This window comes from Phacochoerus africanus, chromosome X (genome assembly GCF_016906955.1).
Source record: "Phacochoerus africanus isolate WHEZ1 chromosome X, ROS_Pafr_v1, whole genome shotgun sequence".
Lineage (NCBI taxonomy): Eukaryota > Metazoa > Chordata > Mammalia > Artiodactyla > Suidae > Phacochoerus > Phacochoerus africanus.
In genome coordinates this window covers 116,134,608-116,155,704 of record NC_062560.1, presented here as the reverse complement: position 1 = coordinate 116,155,704, position 21,097 = coordinate 116,134,608, and the positions used below count along the sequence as shown (strand labels likewise).

The 21,097-nt window shown below is 42.9% G+C and overlaps 1 pseudogene; it reads right to left on the bottom strand.

The window, feature by feature from the left end:
* The window catches only part of LOC125118128 (transmembrane 9 superfamily member 2-like), a 65,012-nt pseudogene that overhangs the window by 38,321 nt on the left and 5,594 nt on the right, over positions 1 to 21,097 (bottom strand).

Here is a 21,097-nt window from a genome sequence, read left to right as displayed (position 1 = left end):
GACCTAAAAAGACAAAAAAAAAAAGTGACTTTTTGGAGTTCCCTGGCAGCTCATCAGGTTAAGGATCTGGCATTGTCACTGCTGTGGCTCTGGTTACTGCTGTGGCACAAGTTTGATCCCTGACCAAGGAACATCTGCATGCCTCAGGCATGGCCAAAAAAAAATAAAAAAAGAATCGGGATTCTTCGAATCTCAGAATTGAGAGGGCCCTGAAGGAAATTTTCGTCCATTGATGATAAATCAAAGGGTAAAAGCGACCCTGTGGGGTGTATCAGAATCAGCTTGGAGTAAAGAGTAAGTACTGCTCACCGCAGCATGTCCGTAATTGCAAAAACCTAGAAACAACGAAAAACGTCTATCAACACAGTTAAATGAAAGAATGCTAAAGCCATACAGAGAAATCAAATGCAGCTAGTAGATCTGGTAGCGGTAGTAGCAGATCTGGTAGCTAGTAGTGGAAGTGTGTCCAGGATATATACTACTAGAAGCAAAAGAGAACAAAACAAAAGCATAGGGGTCAAGGAAGTGGACTCCACAGTCAAACTGCCTGGGTTGAAAGCTCAGGTAATAGGGCTTCTGCTACAAGCCTGTGTGACCTTGGCCAAGTTGCTTAACGTCTTTTTTTTTTTATTACTCAATGAGTTTATTACATTTATAGCTGTACAATGATCATCACAATCCAATTTGTTTAACGTCTTGCTTTTCGTACCTATACTGCAAAAATGCTAACGGGGTGCTGTGAGGATTAAATCAACCCCTGCCGAGCAGTTCATCCGCCATCAGGCATAAAGTAAGCACCCAAGCTGAGCGATAACATGGTCACAAGGTCCTTCAGGATCTGAATCCTGCTTGTCTTTCCAGATTCATCTACTGCCACAGTCTCTACCTTTTTTTTTCTTTTTTTTGGCAGCACCCACAGCATGCAGAAGATTCCAGGCCAGGAATCAAACCTGCACCACAGCAGCAACCTGAGCCACAGCAGTGACGACGCCGGATCCTTAACCCACTGAGCCATGAGGGAACTCCCTACAGCCTCTACTTATAATCTGATAAATTACTAAAAAAGAATTCTTTATTCTGTGCTCTCATAGCACTCAGCTCACATTTATGCCACTTACCACAGCAAACTGTACTCGATGTATTCACATGTTTACATCCCCTAGTAAATTGTGTTCTCCAGTAGATCACAAGGCTAGGAACTTTTTCTGGCTCAGTGATTCATTTACTCAGACCACAAATATTTTTGAACATCCACTGTGTACCAGGCACTTCTCAAACGTCCTCAGAACTAATATCCCGTAGATGCTCAAAAAATGCAACAGCTAGTCTGGTATGGTGCAAAAAGAACATAAGTTCCCGTCGTGGCGCAGCGGAAATGAATCTGACTAGGAACCATGAGATTGCGGGTTCAATCCCTGGCCTCGCTCAGTGGGTTAAGGATCCGGCGTTGCCGTGAGCTGTGTTGTGGGTCACAGACGCGGCTCAGATCCTGCGTTGCTGTGGCTGTGGTGTAGGCCGGCAGCTGTAGCTCCAATTCAACCCCTAGCCTGGGAACCTCCATATGCTACAGATGTGGCCCTAGAAGGACAACAAGACAGAAAAAAAAAAAAAAACCACTGGGATGGAATTCAGATTTTGCCATGTACATCTTTGGTATGTATACAATCTTTTGTATTTCAGTCTTTCTGGACCTTGGTTTTCTTAGCTGTAAAACAGGACTACCATCATTTAATTCATAAAAATGTCTAACACAACACTGTAAAGCAACTATATTTCAATAAAGAATTTTAATTTTAAAAAATTAAAAAAGGAGAGAACTGAAGAAAAGGATGGGCCATCAAAAAAAATTCATAAAATATTTAAGAGGATTAAGTGAGAAATGATATGGAAAGACCTAGAACCTGGCTCAGAATAAGGAAATCACGAAAAGTTTCCTTCCTACTAAATGTTAAAGTCATGCATTAATACTTTAAATATAAAAAAATATATATAAAAAAAATACTTTAAATAGATTTCCAATCCCAAGCTTATTTGGGCCAAATCTCCTGCTGAAAACTACGAATGATAAATATCACAAATACCTCCTTAAAAGCAACATGAGCATAGAACGTCCACACTAAGGGTGAAACCTAATATAAACTATGGACTTTGGGTGATTATGATGTGACGCATCGATGTAGGCCCATCAGTTGTAACAAATGTCCCACTGTGGTGGAGGACGCTGAGAATGGAGGAGACTGTGCCTGTGCGGGGCCGGGAGTATATGGAAAAATCTCTGTACCCTGCTCTCAGTTTTGCTGTGAACCTAAGCTTGCTCTCAAAACATCAAGTCTTTAAATTTTAAAAAATAAAAGCAACACGAGGTGAGAAAAAAGTAAGGAACTGCCACGTCGAAATCTAAGGGAAGGCAGGATGCCCAAGGCCAGCTGGGTAAGGGAGCCCTGGTGCTGCTGCTGCCCTGAGGACACCCACTGATCTGGGCAAACTCGAACTTCATGAAATGGAGAGGAGGGAAGTCACGGAGAGCCCTCCCAGGCGAGGAGGCTACTATGAGACCCTATGTTCATTAAGCTGAAACCACCCACTCCTTTCAAAAGCAACACCCTCAGGATAAAGGTGAACCACAGGTGAACCACAAGTGAACCTGCTCCTACAGTCCTAACAGACTATTGGGAAAATGGCCTTGAAGCTAAACAGAACAAGGCAGGGGTGGGTAGAGAGAAATAAAACTGCCCTTAAAAAGTTGTGACCACATGGGAGTTCCTGTTGTGGCTCAGTGGTAATGAACCTGACTCGTGGCCATGAGGATTCGGGTTTGACCCCTGGCCTCACTCAGTGGATTGGGGAGCCGGCGTTGCTGGGAGCTGTGGTGCAGGTCGCAGACGCAGCTGGGATTCTGAGTTGCTGTGACTGTAGCTGTGGCATAGGCCAGCAACTGTAGCTCCGATTCAACCCCTGGCCTGGAAACTTTCATGTGCCATGGGTCCAGCCCTAAAAAGCAAAAAAAAAAAAAGGGTGGCCGTATATCAGCCATAACATAGATTCACAGGCTGGTCATATCATCTAAGTGACCCCAAAAAGTTTGAGTTATGAATCTGCTTTAAGGAGGTCCCCAACTGGTATTTCCCAAAGATGCCTTGTGAAAGTAAATGAAAATCCTCTCTGGAGGAAAGTACTTTGATCCTAGGACTCAAAGAAAGTTCACAAACAATTTTTGAGAGCAATGAAGATGTCATCAGAATAATGCAGCATACAAGGAAAAAAGGAATCAAGAGCAAAAATCAGCAGAAACAAACTTATAAAGATTTCAGGCCCAGGAATGAACAGAGGCAGATTAAATTAACCAAATGTAAGTGCGAAAGCAGGTGCATGAAAAAGTATAAAACAATGACCTAGCATATTTGAAGAAAAATTATAGAAATGAGATGATTGCTGAAATTCTCTTCTCTTCTCTTAAGAAACAAGTGAAAAGAGAATTTATAGACTAGAAGATAGACCAGAAGAACATAGAACAGATACAAAAAGGGGGGGGGGGGTGAGTTCTCATTGTGGCCGTCAGAAATGAATATGACTAGTATCCATGAGGACACAGGTTCGATCCCTGGCCACGCTCAGGGGGTTAAGGATCCAGCGTTGCTGTGAGCTGTGGTATAAACTGCAGACATGGCTCAGATCCCATGTTGCTGTGGCTGTGGTGTAGGCTGGCAGCTCCAGCTCCAGTTCAACCCCTAGCCTGGGAACCTCCATATGCCGTGAGTGCGGCCCTAAAAAGACAAAAAAAGGAAACTCAAGAGGGAAGTTAAGAGACATAAAGGAGAAAAATAACAGTTAACATAGCTTTACCTGGAATCTGAAAAGAAAATATCTGACAGAGGCATTGTGTGTTCATTGAGAGCAGCAGCCACTGTGCTGGGCATGGAGGGGTGAGCTGTCTTAATTGCCAAGGCAGCCTTTGAAGATGCTCCTGTTAACCCTGTTTACAGAGGAGAAGGTATAGACTCAAAGAGAATATGCAACATGCCCCAGATCTCAGAGTTACAAGAGGCAGAGCTGGGATGCAAAACATGAAACTTAACTCCTGCCTGCCGTTGCCTCGTCTCACTGGCCCAGCAAAGGAGGCCTGACAGGATGTGCTTTGGCTGATGATGGAAAGAGGTCAGAGCAAGACCCCGCTGACCTGAAGTCGGACCTCGGGTCAGCAGCGGATGAGGAAAACCACTCAACATCTCTTAGCCTCAGAAGACCTCATCACAAGAGAAAAAACACACTGTAACTACTTGGGAGTGTACCTCACCTAGACTGATGGTGATGACCATTTTGCAACAAATACAAAAGCCAAATAATTACACTGTATACCTGAAACTAACATAGCTTCTATGCGATAAATAAAACTCGCTAAAAAAAAAATATCTGACAACTGCTGAGAATTAGAGTACCGATAAAAGGCACCAATCCAGGAAACTCAAGGAATTACACACAGAATTAAAAACAAAGCAAAACAGGGAATTCCCACTGTGGTGAAGCAGGTTAAGGATCGGGCGTTGCTGGCAGTTGTGCTGTAGGTCAAAGCTTCAATTGGAATTTGATCCCTGGCCCAGGAACTTCCATATACTGGGTACAGCCAAAAAAAAAAAAAAAACCCCAAAACAAAACAAAAATTCATAACCAGACACAAAGTCATGAAACTGCATAACACTCTCTAAAGAAAGAGGTAACCAATAAGTCACCAGGAGTTTCCTGGTGGCCTGGTGGGTTAAGGATCCAGCACTGTCACTGCTGCGGCTCAGGTCACTGCTGTGTTGGGGGTTCGATCCCTGGCCCAGGAACTTCCGCATGCCTCAGTCACAGCCAAAAATAAATAAATAAAGGACTCTAACAGAAATACAAACCTTCCTAAATATTAGAAGTACAGTAACAATGTACTTCTACAAGAGTAAAAATGTAGAGCACATAAAGACCTTCAAGTAAATATTATATTTTATGGAATCTAAAATATAGATTGTAAAACATTCTTTTATGTGCCGCTAAATAAAAGAAAAAACACTGCCAATTAAACTTTAACATGCCCTCGACTCCAAGACACACCTTGATTTCGCAAATGTTAAAATATGGGGAAACATGAGTTTTAGAATCAGTAAAATATGGAATATCAAAACAGTACACAAAACATAACAGAACTGAAAGCAAATGTCACATCAATAAACAAACGGGCATAACTTGCCTATTAAGAGGAAAAGATTTTTCAGAGGATGCCGCAAAGCAAAACTCAACAACATACTGTACACAGGAAGAGACACAGCTAAAAGAAAGAGACTCTCAAAAGTGAACAATGCAAGGACAGGCAAGTGACACCAAGTAAATGTCTGCAAAAAGAAGGCAGGAGGGTTTGACTTCCTCCTCCAGACACGGCAGAATAACGAGCCCAGATTTACTCTTGCACCTTAAACGTCTTTTTCACATAGGTAAAAAATATGAAACGACAGTTTTTCAGATTTTGGACAATGAAGAACATGAAGGGAGTGATCACCCAGAGAGGGGGAAGCCAGAAGCTTCCCTCCCAGAGAGAATTCCCAGGCTGTGATGCAGGAAAAGGGTACCCAAGCCGAGCTGCACAAAGGTTTCTGGAGACAGGTGAGCATGTTCTTTCATCAGAGTATTGATCAGCACATGTGTGTCACGTGTGCCAATTCTTGATTTCTTGCCTCTCTTCCTCAAATTCATGGTCCTTGACCTCTGTGAAAATTATCTGGCCCCTTTAAATATTTTCAAGTTTTCCTTTGCAAGCGGGCACTGAACGAAGCTTTGCCAGTAGAGGGCGCAGGATGGACACTGCAAGGGAAAAGGGGTTCGCTTCCGGTTTGACCAAAGCTCATTCTGCGCCGCCTGGTGCTTCAGCCTGAGCACATTCTAATGAATTAATGAATCCAGTTATCATAATAAAAGCGAGAAACCAAAGGCATCAGGTGTGGGGAGGATGAGTAGGCAGAACGCAGATTTTTAGGGCAGTGAAATTACTCTGTACCATACTCTAAGAGTGGATACATGTCATTAGACACTGGTCCAAATCCATTAAGTGCACACCACCAAGAGTGAACCTAATGCAAACTGTGGGCTTTGGGAGATAATGGTGTATCAATGAAGGTTCATCAACTCTGACAAACGTACCACATTCTGGTGATGACGTCGACCATGGGGGAGGCTTTGTGTGTGTGGGGGCAGAAGGTACACGGGAAGTCTCTGTACCTGCTGCTCAATTTTTCTCTGACCCTAAAACTGCTCTAAATAATAAATATACTTTTTAAAAAGAGACGTCATGTACTTCCTGATGAAAGAACACATCAGTACCTTATCTCATCGGAAAGGTCAAACCTGAATCAGATCAAGCCACTGGATCCATCTGCCAACTGGCAGGACATCAGGGACAGGGGAAAATGCACCATTGTGTGAATGAATGATACAGGAATGGACAAATGGATGTGTGATTAATCAAATACAGAAAAATGCTAATTGGAGAATCTAGCCAATGAACATATGACTGTTCACTCTATAATTTACGCACCTTTCTGTGTGTTTAAAAATGCTTACAATAGAATATTGAAAATATATATATAAAATAGTCAAATCTAAACTATAGCATCTAGGGACATAGATGTGAGGGATAAGACTGTGAAAGAAACTCAAACAAGTGATTAGGGTAAAAGTTAGGACAGTGGTTATTTTAGGGGAAGGGGGAGTGTTGTGCACAAGGAGGGACGTGTGGAGACCTACAGGGAAGCTGGCCGAATTCTACTTTTTTTTTTTAGGGCCGCTCCCGTGGCACATGAAGGTTCCCACGCTAGGATACCAATCGGAGCTGCAGCTGCCGGCCTACACCACAGCCACAGTAATGCCAGATCCCAGCCGCATATTCCACCTACACCACAGCTCAAGGCAACGCCAGATCCTTAAACAGGAAAAACAACTCCCCTACAGCTTTAACTTTGCAATGGGAGGGAATCTAAAAATAAATACCCTTTAAAATAAATGAGAAAAGGGAGTTCCCATCGTGGTGCAGCAGAAACAAATCCGACTAGGAAACCATGAGGTTGTGGGTTTGATCCCGGGCCTCGCTCAGTGGGTTAAGGATCTGGTGTTGCTATGAGCTGTGGTGTAGGTCACAGACGTGGCTCAGATCTGGTGTTGCTGTGGCTGTGGTGTTCCCTAGCCTGGGAACCTCCATATGCCACGGGTGTGGCCTTAAAAAGACAAAAAATAAATAAATAATTTTTTAAAAATGAGAAAATACACAAAGTATTCCTCTATATATAAAAGGGATGCCAAAAGACAACTGCTGGTTTTACTTAATCCTGGTAATCTTAGATTGGCAACTCACAAATGTTAATAAAAGTTACTGCTACTCGGGCCCACAGGGGCACTTTCATCCTATTGGTCCATTTATTCTTTACAGAATTGATCTTCAAAGATGTGGTCTTTAAATGGTCCCAAAGAACCGTTCCATATAGACTCTCTTTTTTTGGCTGTGCCCATGACATGTGGAAATTCCAGGGCCAGGGATCAAACCTGTGCCACAGCAGTGAACTAAGCCACAACAGTGACAATGCCAGATCCTTAACCTACTGCACCACCAGGGAACTCCTTAGATTTTCATATAGTGTCAAACAGACTGTTAACCCAATATTCTCCTTTTCCGTAACTCCTTTTCCTTACTTTATTTATTTTTGTCTCTTTGCCTTTTCTTGAGCTGTTCCCATGGCAAATGGAGATTCCCAGGCTAGGAGTCGAATCGGAGCTGTAGCTGCCAGCCTACACCAGAGCCACAGCAACGCGGGATCCGAGCCACGTCTGTAACCTACACCACAGCTCACGGCAACGCTGGATTCCCTAACCCACTGAGCAAGGCCAGGGATCAAAACTGCAACCTCATGGTTCCTAGTCGGATTCACTAACCACTGAGGCACGACGGGAACTCCTCCTTTTCCTTACTTTAAAAGAATTATCAACTAAGCAATTGTTTGCTGCTTTTCCTCCATATCCCCATGTAAATGTTTCCCACTGTGAAGAATACATACCACTGGGGATATATGAGATAATTTTAGGCAGTAGGTTAAACAATTTGTACTCTGCTTTTTAATCTATTGAAAATTGATGAATAAAATACCTAAGTGGTACACTAAACTTGTGATTTCTGTAACGTCCTTTTAAATAAGTTTAAGGAGTTCCCGTTGTGGTGCAGTGGTTAATGAATCCAACTAGGAACCATGAGGTTGCAGGTTTGGTCCCTGGCCTTGCTCAGTGGGTTAGGGATCCGGCGTTGCCATGAGCTGTGGTGTAGGTCGCAGACGCAGCTCGGATCCCATGTTGCCGTGGCTGTGGTTGGTGTAGGCCTGTGGCTACAGCTCCGATTCAACCCCTAGCCTGGGAACCTCCGTATGCCGCAGGAGCGGCCCTAGAAAAGGCAAAAAAAAAAAGACAAAACTAAATAAATTTAAGTTAAATTATGTTTTTTTGTCTTTCTGTTTTTGTTTTTTGGGGGTTTTTTGGGGTTTTTTTTGTCTTTTTGCTATTTCTTGGGCAGCTCCTGCGGCATATGGAGGTTCCCAGGCTAGGGGTCGAATCGGAGCTGTAGCCACCGGCCTACGCCAGAGCCACAGCAACGCAGGATCCGAGCCGCGTCTGCAACCTACACCACAGCTCACGGCAACGCCGGATCGTTAACCCACTGAGCAAGGGCAGGGACCGAACCCGTAACCTCATGGTTCCTAGTCGGATTCATTAACCACTGCGCCACCACGGGAACTCCCTTTTTTTTTTTTTTTTGTCTTTTTTGGGTCATACCCTTGGCATACGGAGGTTCTCAGGCTAGGGGTCAAATTGAAGCTGCAGCTGCCAGGCTACACCACAGCCACAGCAACGGCAGATCTGAGCCACATCTGTGACCACAGCTCCCAGCAGTGCCTGATTCTTAACTCATTGAGCAGGGCCAGGGATCAAACCCATATGCTCATGGATACTAGTTAGGTCCATAACCCACTGAGCCACAATGGGAACTCCCTAAGTTAAATTATGGATAAAAATAATAAAGGTGCCTCAGAGGTGGTAAAAATCACCAAGGTGGTATATAAATGACTGAAATTCAAGAAGCACTGCCCCTTTCCCTGGAAAGAAACAAACAATGAAGGGGTACCATCAATTAGACAACCAAGCCAGAAACCTGGCAGTCATCCTATGCTACTCTCTCACCCTTCCCTTTCATCTCCATTGGGGATTTTTTTGTTTGTTGTTTTGTTGTGTTTTGGCAGAACCGAGGCAAACGGAAGTGCCCAGGTCAGGGATTGAACCCGAGCCACAGCAGTGACAATGCCAGATCCTTAACCCACTGAGCCACCAGGGAACTCTTTCATCCCCATCATTGATACACATTGAGCTTCCACGTTTAAGACAGATTATAGGAGTTCCCGTTGTGGTGCAGCAGAAACGAATCCGAGTAGGAACCACGAGGTTGTGGGTTCAATCCCTGGCCTTGCTCAGTGGGTTAAGGATCCAGCACTATCATGAGCTCTGGTGTAGGTCACATACATGGCTCAGATCTGGCATTGCTGAGGCTGTGGCATAGGCCGGCAGCTATAGCTCCAATTTGACCCCTAAACTGGGAACCTCCATAGGCCTCAGGTGTGGCCCTTAAAAGACCAAAAAAAAAAAAAAAAAAAAGACAGATTAAAAGCAGTGCTGCCTTGGTTGAGCCCTTTCATGCCCATTCAGCCTCTCCATTAGCCTCCACGGCCGACCTAAGACCCTTTTTTTTTTTTGGTCTTTTTAGGGCCTCACCAGTGGCATATGGAGGTTCCCAGGCTAGGAGTCAAATCAGAGCTATAGACGCCAGCCTACACCACAGCCATAGCAACACAGGATCCGACCACGTCTGCGACCTACACCACAGCTCATGGCAATGCCAGATCCTTAACCCACTGAGCGAGGTCAGGGATCGAACCCGCATCCTCATGGATCCTAGTTGGGTTCATTAACCACTGAGCCACAAAGGGAACTCTCTAAATATAAATATTTTTCAGTAACAGATTTAACAAGAATTTCACATCAAGCAATGTTAACATCATCTTACATGTATGTAAGTTCAGTGTTTTGGGGAGGTGCACCCACAGCATGAGGAAGTTCCCAGGCCAGGGATCAAACACACACCACAGCAGTGACCCGAGCCACATCAGTGACATTGCCAGATCCTCAACATGCTGAGCCGCCAGGGAACTTATGTAAATTCAGATTTTTAATCTAAGTCAAGTCCCAAAAAACAGTATTCAATGTCAGGGAGGTATTAAAACTACTTCTTCTTTTTTTTTTTTTTTTTTTTTGGTCTTTTGGCCTTTTCTAGGGCCTCTCCTGCGGCACATGGAGGTTCCCAGGCTAGGGGTCAAATCAGAGCTGTAGCCACCGGCCTACACCACAGCCACAGCAACGCAGGATCCAAGCCGCGTCTGCGACCTACACCACAGCTCACGGCAATGCCAGATCCTTATCCCACTGAGCAAGGCCAGGGATCGAACCCGCAACCTCATGGTTCCTAATCAGATGTGCTAACCACTGAGCCACGACGGGAACTCCCAAAACTACTTCTGAAAGGAACTGAAGAATGACGCCATGTGGGTTCAGATGCCAAACTTACCAGTGATGTTGATAATTCAGCTGTGTTCCTTTCTTCAAAAAATCCAGCCTTTTCTTTCGATCTTCACTTGCTGTATCATAAGATTTTACACAAACTTTTGAACATGTTTCTGTCTTGTTAAAACTGTTAAGAAAGAAAATTAAAAATATTAAGTGATTTGACTAAATTTTTTAAATCAAATGTCACCAAATAAGCACGTCATCGTACAGAAAAGACTTTTAGTCCAAGACTTCAGCATGCTATCATTCTCAGCACCATCTCCTAGACATTTCAATACAAATGATTACACTAGATACACACAAGCGTGTGCGCGCGCGCGCGCACACACACACACACACACACACTGCTTTCCCCACTGAACAGAAGAATTTGTCTTCTTCAGTATTATATAAGGTGGCATGTAAAAGCCACTGCAGCTTTCTAAAAACTACCCTGATATAGAACCCTTCGCTTAAAAGTGATAACAGGAATTCCCTGGTGGCCCAGTAGGTTAGGGGTCAGGCATTGTCACTGCTGAGGCTCATGTCACTGCTGTGGTTTGGGATAGATCCGTGGCCCAGAAACTTCCACATGCCATGGGGGCAGCCAAAAAAAACAAAACAAACAAAAAAAAAGTGAGAATAAAATTGGTTGTAGTGATGGTTACAAAACTAACTCTATGAATATACTAAAAAGCATTTGGAGTTCCCTGGTAGCCTAGTGGTTAAAGACTCGGCATTGTCACTGCTGTGGCTTGGGTTGCTGCTGTGTCTCAGGTTCGATCCCTGGCCCGGGCCCGGGAAAAAGAAAAGCACTGATTGCATGCTTATGAATGGGTGAATTATGTGGTGAATTATCTCTCAATAAGGCTGTTACCAAGAAAAGTGATAATAAAATATTTAATACTTTTAATATGAAATCGCTTGTTTACAAAGTCTAGTTATGGGAGATTATGAAGGTGAAGTGCCAGTGCTGTTACTCAGAAAACAACGAGCAAGAATAAACAATGAAGGGAGTTCCTGTCCTGGCGCAATGGAAACGAATCTGACTAGGAACCATGAGGTTGCCAGTTCAATCCCTAGCCTCGCTCATTGGGTTAAGGATCCGGCTTTGCTGTGAGCTGTGGTGTGGGTCGCAGACGCGGCTCAGATCTGGCGTGGCTGTGGCTGGGAACCTCCATATGCCGTGCTTAGCCTGGGAACCTCCATATGCCGTGGGTACTGACCTGAAAAGACAAAAGACCAAAAAAAAAAAAAAAAAAGATTAAACAATGAGGAGTTTCCACTGTGGTGCACTGGATTAAGAATCCAACTGCGGCAGCTTGGGTCGCTGTGGCGGCTCCGGTTCTATCTCCAGCCAGGCGCAGTGGGTTAAAGGATCCAGTTTTGCCACAGCTGGGGTGTAGGTTGCAGCCCTGGCTTGGATTCGACCCCTGGCCCAGGAACTTTCATATGTAGCAAATGCAGCCGTCATAAAAAAAAATAATAAACCGGAGTTCCCATCGTGGCGCAGTGGTTAACGAATCCGACTAGGAACCATGAGGTTGCGGGTTCGATCCCTGCCCTTGCTCAGTGGGTTAAGGATCTGGCGTTGCCGTGAGCTGTGGTGTAGGTCGCAGACGTGGCTCGGATCCTGCGTTGCTGTGGCTCTGGCGTAGGCTGGCAGCTACAGCTCCGATTAGACCTCTAGCCTGGGAAACTCCATATGCCGTGGGAGCGGCCCAAGAAATGGCAAAAAGACAAAAAAAAAATGAGAGGTTGGAGTTCCTGTCATGGCTCAGTGGTTAATGAATCCGACTAGGAACGATGAGGTTGCAGGTTCGATCCCTGGCCTCGCTCAGTGGGTTAAGGATTCAGCGTTGCCATGTGCTGTGGTGTAGGTCAAAGACACGGCTCGGATCTGGGTTTGCTGTGGCTGTGGCGTAGGCCGGTGGCTACAGCTCCGATTCAACCCCTAACCTGGGAACCTCCATGTGCCACGGGTGTGGCCCTAGAAAAGGCAAAAAGACAAAATAAATAAATAAATAAATAAATAAATAAAAAGTAAAAAATAAAAAATGAGAGGCTGAAGTACGGTAAAAAAAATTAGCAAAGAAATCAGTCCTTGTAATTTATCTAGTCTCTCCACCCCTAATGGTAGATAACTCTAAAAATATGACCCAGGATATGTCTAATTATGATTTATATACTTCATTATATGTTTCTTTTTAAATCATTTAACCTCTGATAATTATGAACTCATTATTTTAAATGTTCTTGGTACTGCTCTTGACTTTTGCGGGTTTTTTTGGTTGTTGTTTTGTTTTTTGTTTTTTTGTCTTTTGTCCTTTTAGGGCCACGACTGCGGCATATGGAAGTTCCCAGGCTAGGGGTCCAATCGGAGCTACAACTGCCAGCCACAACCACAGTCACAGCCACAGCCACAGCCACGTGGGATCCGAGCTGAGTCTGTGACCTACCCCACAGCTCAAAGCAATGCCAGAGCCTTAACCCACTGAGCAAGGCCAGGGATCAAACCCACAACCTCATGGTTCCTAGTCAGATTCGTTTCCGCTGCACCAAGACAGGAACTCCTGATCTTGACTTTTATAATGTAGGTAATCACAATCTTAATAAGAAACCAACAGGAGTTCTCCAGTGTCGCAGTGGGTTGAGGATCCAGCATTGTCAGTGACTTGGGTCACTGCTGTGGCATAGGTTTGACCATTGGCCTGGGAATTTTTATATGCTGCGGGCGAAGCCAAAAAAAAAAAAGAAGAGGAAAAGAAATCAACAGTATTTTCACAGTTAAACTTCAAATTACATATAAGCACAAATAAGCAAATAACAGCTTAAAGTCTATACTGATTCCAACCTGAGACACTGAGAAACTGTAATTATTAGTTCTGATCAAAGGGAAACAAGAAACAAAATTCCCTCCCTAACACATTCCCACGTGTTCACAAATTAAATGATTACTAGGTAAAAAGAATTACAACTACCTTTAAGTAAATTTGAATATAAAATGACTTAAGGAGTTTCATTGTGGGACAGTGGATTAAGGATGGGGCATTGCCACTGCAGTAGCTCAGATTGCTGCTGCGTCACAAGTTCAGTCCCTGGCCCAGGAAATTCTGTATGCCACAGGCGCAGCCAAAATACACAAACAAATAAATACATATAAAATGGCTTAAGTAGAAGCTAAAATAAAAGGCAGGTCTGTATAATATATTACATATTCATACCAACACCCTACATTTACAGCTGGTATTTTAATGAAAATCAGACCAGACTTTATTCTGCGTAATTAGTGGAAATAAAGTAGTATCAAGAGGAACTACAATCCCTTTTTCTAAGAAGCATATCATTTGTTGTTATTCTCAAATGATTCATCACAGTTAATCTCGATTATAATAACTGCTCACTGCTAAACTAAGCGCCTTTATCCATTAAAACCTTTAGTATGCACTTCTCTGTTTCACAAATAAGATACAACTCCACAAAGACTTTTTTTAAGGTTCAAAGTGTAGTAAATTTATAATTTGCCATTTTTAGGAAGAAAAATCAAGTATGGCAACTTCCTAATGTTTTAAACATTTGTCTCATATATTCTAATCATTTTTCCTGTTACTTTTATTATAAAATTACCACCACATTTCTTAGTATATCCAAGGCTTTTGCTCATTAACGTTAAAAACTTAAGGCACATTTTAACACAATTATATCATAACTGGGACATAAATTAATCACACTTTATCAACTATATCCGATATAATTATAATACTTGTAACTTACATATTATATTCATAAGACAGCAGGTTCCACTGAGTCCAAACTATTTACAAATAGTGCTACAGATGACTACAAGAAGGAAAAAAAAATTCATTAATAATACAAACTAAAATAAGGTAGCACTTGCAAAATACATAATGAAGTAACTGAAAGGTCACTGGTTATCCAATCAATTTATAACTGTACAGTTATAAATTTATAACTTAGTGCAGTGTTATAAATCTACAACACAGTATAGTCATAAATTTTTAACACAGTATAGCTATAAATTCATAACATTTCATTTATCTGGCATCATCAGGGTCTCTGAATTACATGAATTTTTCAGGCACCTCAGCCATTCTTAACTTTTTAAAATTATAGAACCCTTTGAGAATATGATGAAAACCATGGCCCCTCTCCCCAGAAAAAGCACTCTTATTTGCCAAATTCAATCTTTGGCCTTAAGAGGTTTCATCGAGGGAGTTCCCATCATGCTCAGCAGTAATGAACCCGGCTAGTATCCATGAGGATGCAGGTTCAATCCCTGGCCTCACTCAGTGGGTTAAGGATCCAGCGTTGCCGTGAGCTGTGGTGCAGGTTGCAGATGCAGCTCGCATCCCACATTGCTGTGGCTGTGGTGTAAGCCAGCAGCAGCAGCTCCAATTTGACCCCTAGCCTGGAAACTTCCATATGCCAGAGGTGCAGACCTAAAAAAGCAAAATAAATAAATGAGTAAATGAAATAGTTAGATCTTAAAAAAAAAAAAAAAAAAAAAGAGGCTTAATAGGGCCCCTAGTGTCCATAGAATTCAAGTTAAGAACTTGAAATAATTAAAGCTACCTACATAAGTGCTGTTCTTGCATTATTTTAACCATTTTAATAAGAATTATTCTAAAGTACACTTCACTCTTTCTTCACTGTTTCTTAAATAGAACATGATGATGACAATTTAACCTTCCTTGATGACTCAGGGACAGTTTGAACATCAATCAATCATTGCACTGCTTTGACTCTGTGACATCTTCAGTATCAAATGAGATAAGCTATTTGCCCCAAAACCAAATGGCTAGAGATGATCACTTCTACCCCTGCGACCCACACCCCCTTACCCCACCAAACAAGGACATAAACTTGTTTGTAAAGATTATGTGTCTCTATCTTTTTGGTAGTCAGCTGTCATTATGCCTCTGCTCCCTTATTCCCTCCCACACCCCAAATCTGCTATAGATAGGGCAAGCCTTCAATCTGTGGGATAAATGACCAGGTTTGTTAAAACTATGTTAAAAAGACTGTAAAAAGGACTTCCCTGGTGGCTCAGCAGGTTAAGGATCCAGCGTTGTTACTGCTGTGGCTCAGGTTCAATACCTGGCCCGGGAACTCCTGCATGCCCTTGGCATGGTCAAAAAAAGGGGGGGTATACTAAGTGAAATAAGTCAGAGAAAGAAAAAAATACTATGCGATATCCCTAACATGTGGAATCTAAAAATAAACAAATATTGAGTTCCCATTGCGGAGCATTGGAAACGAATCCGACTAGGAACCATGAGGTTGCAGGTCCAATCCCTGGCCTCGCTCAGTGGGTTAAGGATCTGGCATTGCCATGAGCTGTGGGGTAGGCTGCAGATGTGGCTCGGATCCCGCGTTGCTGCAGCTGTGGTATAGGCCAGCAACTACAGCTCCATTTCGACTCCTAGCCTCAGACCTCCATGTGCTGTGGGAGCGGCCCAAGAAATGGCAAAAAGACAAATAAATAAATAAATAAATAAATAAATAAATAAATAAATAAATAAAATATATATAATAACTTTAAGCATAATTTATAAAAACATTGAATCACTTTGTTGTACACCTGCATTGAATATAATATTGTAAATCAACTATACTCAAGTTGAAAAAACAAACTATGTCTTTCAGCCATAAAAAAAGACAAACTAATGCCATTTGCAGCAACAAGGCTGGATCTGGAGACTCTCATACTAAGTGAAGTGAGCCAGAAGGAAAAAGACAAAGACCATATATCCCTTATTCGAGGAATCTAAAACATGGAACAGATGATCCTATCTAAAAGTAACAAACAAACAAAAAACAGAAATAGATCATGGCCAAGAAGAGCAGACTTGGGGCTGCTGGGTGGGGGGGAAGGGGGATGGATGGGCATTTGGGGGGTTTGGGGGATGTAAACTGTTATATCTGGAATGGATGGGCAATAGGACCCTACCGTCCAGCACAGGGAAATGTGTGTGATTGGGTCACTTTGTTGTACAACAGAGGACACATTGTAAATCAACTATACTCCAGTAATAATAAAATTTTTTTAATTTTTTTGAATTATGTCGAAAAGACTGTCTGAGGACATGAAATTAGTGCATGAACGTTCTGATATCTATTACGATACAGATATTTCAATATCTAGTGCAGTATAGCTGTTACAATATCTGTTCTGGCTCTCCTCTTCAAAGGATGCTTTGCTTACTTCCCTGGATTTTAGCTGTGCTCTAGGTAGGATTTTTGGGGGGATGCGCCCACAGCAAATGGAAGTTCCCAGGCCAGGGACTGAGTCTGAGCCACAGCTGCGGCAACACTGGATCCTTAACCCACTGCACCAGGCCGGGGATAGAACCTGAGCCTCCACAACAACCCAAGCCGTTGAAGTCAGATTCTTAACCCACTACACCACAATGGGAACTCCCCAGATGATTTTTTAAATCACTAAAACAACTGAAGGTGGGTAATCTCTTTAACTCTTTTTCAAAATTCCATACCCTGCTTTTTAAAAAATTAATCATTTGGTATCATCTTTAGCATATGGTTAGTTGTTTTTTGTTTTTTTTGTTTTTTTAAGAAGAGGACATACAAAATTCTCATGTTTGGGAACAAATATAAATAACCTTACTATAACTCTGTAAAACAAGAGAATCGTATCTGCACTCAGTGAACTCTAACCAGAAATTTAGCAACAGCAACACATGTCAGTTATAGTTTTATAAAGGTGAATAGGCAAAAGTTTCTAAAGGACAGCAGACAATTAAAGATAATAGTTCTCATCCAGAGTCCCCAAGATGACAGTGTACAAGATTTGAACTAGGAGTTCCCAACATGGCTCAGCAGAAACGAATCTGACTAGGATCTATGAGGATGCAGGTTCAATCCCTGGCCTCCATCAGTGGGTTAAGGATCTGGCGCTGCCGTGGGCTGTGGTGTAGGTCACAGACTCAGCTTGGATCTGGCATTGCTGTGGCTGTGGTGTAGGCCGGCAGCTACAGCTCCAATTGGCCCCTTAGCCTGGGAACCTCCATGTGCCCTGGGTACAGCCCTAAATAGAGAAAAGGCCAAAAAAATAAAATAAAATAAAATAAAATGCATACTTGGGAGTTCCCTGATGGCCTAGCAGTTAGGATTTGCCATTGTCACTGCTGTGGCTTGAGCTGCTGCTGTGGCTCGGGTTTGATCCCTGGCCTAGGAACTTTGGCATCCCTCAGGCAAGGACAAAATAAATAAATAAAATGCATATTTGGAGCTTAGTACGTACGTACATTCATTCATTTATTTATTTATTTATTGCCACGGCGTGTACCAGCTTGATGTGGGATTTCAGTTCCCAGATCAGGGACTGAACCCAGGCCACAGTGGCAAAAGCACTGAGTCCTAGCCACTAGACCACAGGGAACTCCCTGGAGCTTACTATATGTATTTCTTTTTATTTTGGCCACACACATGGCATTCAGAAGTTCCAGGCCAGGGATCAAACCAGCACCACAGCTGTAACCAGGGCCACAATAGTGACAATGCCAGATCCTTAACCTGCTGTGCTACCAGGGAATTTCTAAAAGCCAATTTTTCTTTTTTTTCTTTTTTTTTTTCCTTTTTTTGTCTTTTTGCCATTTTTTGGGCTGCTCCCACAGCATATGGAAGTTCCCATGCTAGGGGTCTAATCGGAGCTGTAGCCGCCGGCCTACACCACAGCCACAGCAACTCAGGATCCAAGCTGCGTCTGCAACCTACCCCACAGCTCAACACTGGATCCTTAGCCCACTGAGCATGGCCAGGGATCAAACTCGCAACCTCAATGTTCCTAGTCAGATTCGTTAACCACTGAGCCATGACAGGAACTCCCTGAAAGCCAATTTTTATAAATGACAAAAAAAAAAAAAAAAAAAAAAAACAATAATCAAAGCCAAAAGACAACTGATAAGTTTGGAAAAAGGATGTCACAGATAAGGAACTAGTTTCCTCATTTAAGAGTTCACACAGGGAGTTCCCGTCTTGGCTCAGCGGAAACGAATGTAACTAGCATCCATGAGGACGCAGGTTCGAGCCCTGGCCTCACTCAGTGGGTTAAGGACCCGGTGTTTTGTGAGCTGTGGTGTAGGTCACAGATGCGGCTCAGATCCCACATTGCTGTGGCTGTGGTATAGGTCAGCAGCTACAGCTCCAATCTCACCCCTAGCTTGGGAACCTCCATATGCCCTGGCCTCACTCAGTAGGTTAAGGATCCAGCACTGCTGTGAGCTGTGGTGTAGGCCGGCAACTACAGCTCTGATTTGATCCCTAGCCTGGGAACCTCCATATGCCATGGATGCGGCCCTAAAAAAAAAAAAAATTGAAAAATGAGCAAGGATATACAAATAGGTCGCAGAAAAGAAAATACAAATGGCTTTTAATTATATGAAAAGATTCTCAATAAAAAGATTCATAAAAAAGATTAATAAAAGCAATGCAAATTACAACTGTAACACAATTTTCCACCTATCAGATTGTCATAGATTCAAAAGTTTGGTAACACACTGTTGTCAAGCTGTGCAGAAACAGGCACTCTTAACACATTGCTGGTAGGAGTGTAAGTTAATACATGGAAAGCGATTTGGTGCTATCAAAACTGTTCTTTGGGAAGCACAAAAGACCCAGAATAGCCAAAGACATCCTAAAAAAGAAAAATGGAGCTGGAGGAATCAGGCTCCCGGACTTCAGGCTACACTACAAAGCTACAGTCATCAAAACTGTATGGTACTGGCACAAAGACAGAAATAGAGATCAGTGGAACAGGATAGAAAGCCCAGAATTAAATCTATGCACCTACAGCCAACTCATCTATGACAAAGGAGGCAAGAATACACGATGGAGAAAAGAGAGCCTGTTCAATAAATGGTACTGAGAAAACTGGACAGCCACATGTCAAAGAATGAAATTACAGCACTTCCTAACACCATACACAAAAATAAACTCCAAATGGATTAAAAACCTAGATATAAGACCAGATACCATAAAACTCTTAGAGGAAAACATAGGCCAAACACTCTCTGACATAAACAACAGCAACATCTTCTCAGAACAACCTCTTAGAGTAATGACGATAAAAACAAAAATAAACAAATGGAACTTAATTAAACCTAACAGTTTCTGCACAGCAAAGGAAAGCCTAAACAAAACGAAAAGACAACCCACAGAATGGGAGAAAATCTTTGCAAATGAGTCGACTGACAAAGAATTAATCTCCAAAATTTATAAACAATTTCTGCAGCTCCATACCAAAAAAACAAACAACCCCATCCAAAAATGGGCAGAAGATCTAAACAGACAGTTCTCCAAAGAAGACATACAGATGGCCAAAAAAACACATGAAAAGATGTTCAACACCACTCATTATTAGAGAAATGCAAATCAAAACCACTATGAGGTACCACCTTACAGCGCCCAGAATGGCCATCATCCAAAAGTCCACAAAGAATGAGTGTTGGAGAGGGTGTGGAGAAAAAGGAGCCCTATTACACTGTTAGTGGAAATGTAAACTGGTGCAACCACTGTGGAAAGCAGTATGGAGATTCCTCAGAAAACTAAACATAGAACTACCATTTGATCCAGGAATCCCACTCCTGGGCATCTATCCAGAGAAAACCACGACTCGCAAAGACACATGTAGGAGTTCCCATTGTGGTGCAATGGAAACTATTCTGACTAGGAACCATGAGGTTGCCAGTTTGATCCCAGGCCTCGCTCAGTGGGTTGGGGATCCGGTGTTGCCGTGAGCTGTGGTGTGGGTCAAAGACACGGCTGGGATCTGATGTTGCTGTGCCTGTGGTGTAGGCCGGAGGCTACAGCTCCAATTAGACCCTTAGCCTGGGAACCTCCATATGCCACAGGTTCAGCCCTCAAAAGACAAAAGACAAAAAAAATAAAGTAAAATAAAAAAAGGAAAAGACACATGTACTCCAATGTTCACTGCAGCACAATATACAATAGCCAAGACATGGAAACAGCCTAAATGTCCATCAACAAAGGAGTGGATAAAGAAGATGTGGTACATATACACAATGGAATATTACTCAGTCATTAAAAGGAAATAATGGCATTTGCAGCAACATGGATGGACATAGAAATTATCATGCTGGAGTTCCCGTCGTGGCGTAGTGGTTAACGAATCCGACTAGGAACCATGAGGTTGCGGGTTCGGTCCCTGCCCTTGCTCAGTGGGTTAACAATCCAGCATTGCCGTGAGCTGTGGTGTAGGTTGCAGACACGGCTTGGATCCAGTGTTGCTGTGGCTCTGGTGTAGGCCGGCAGCTACAGCTCTGATTCGACCCCTAGCCTGGGAACCTCCATATGCCGTGGGAGTGGCCCAATAAATAGCAAAAAGACAAAAAAAAAAAAAGAAGAAATTATCATGCTAAGTGAAGTCAGTCAGACAATGAGACAC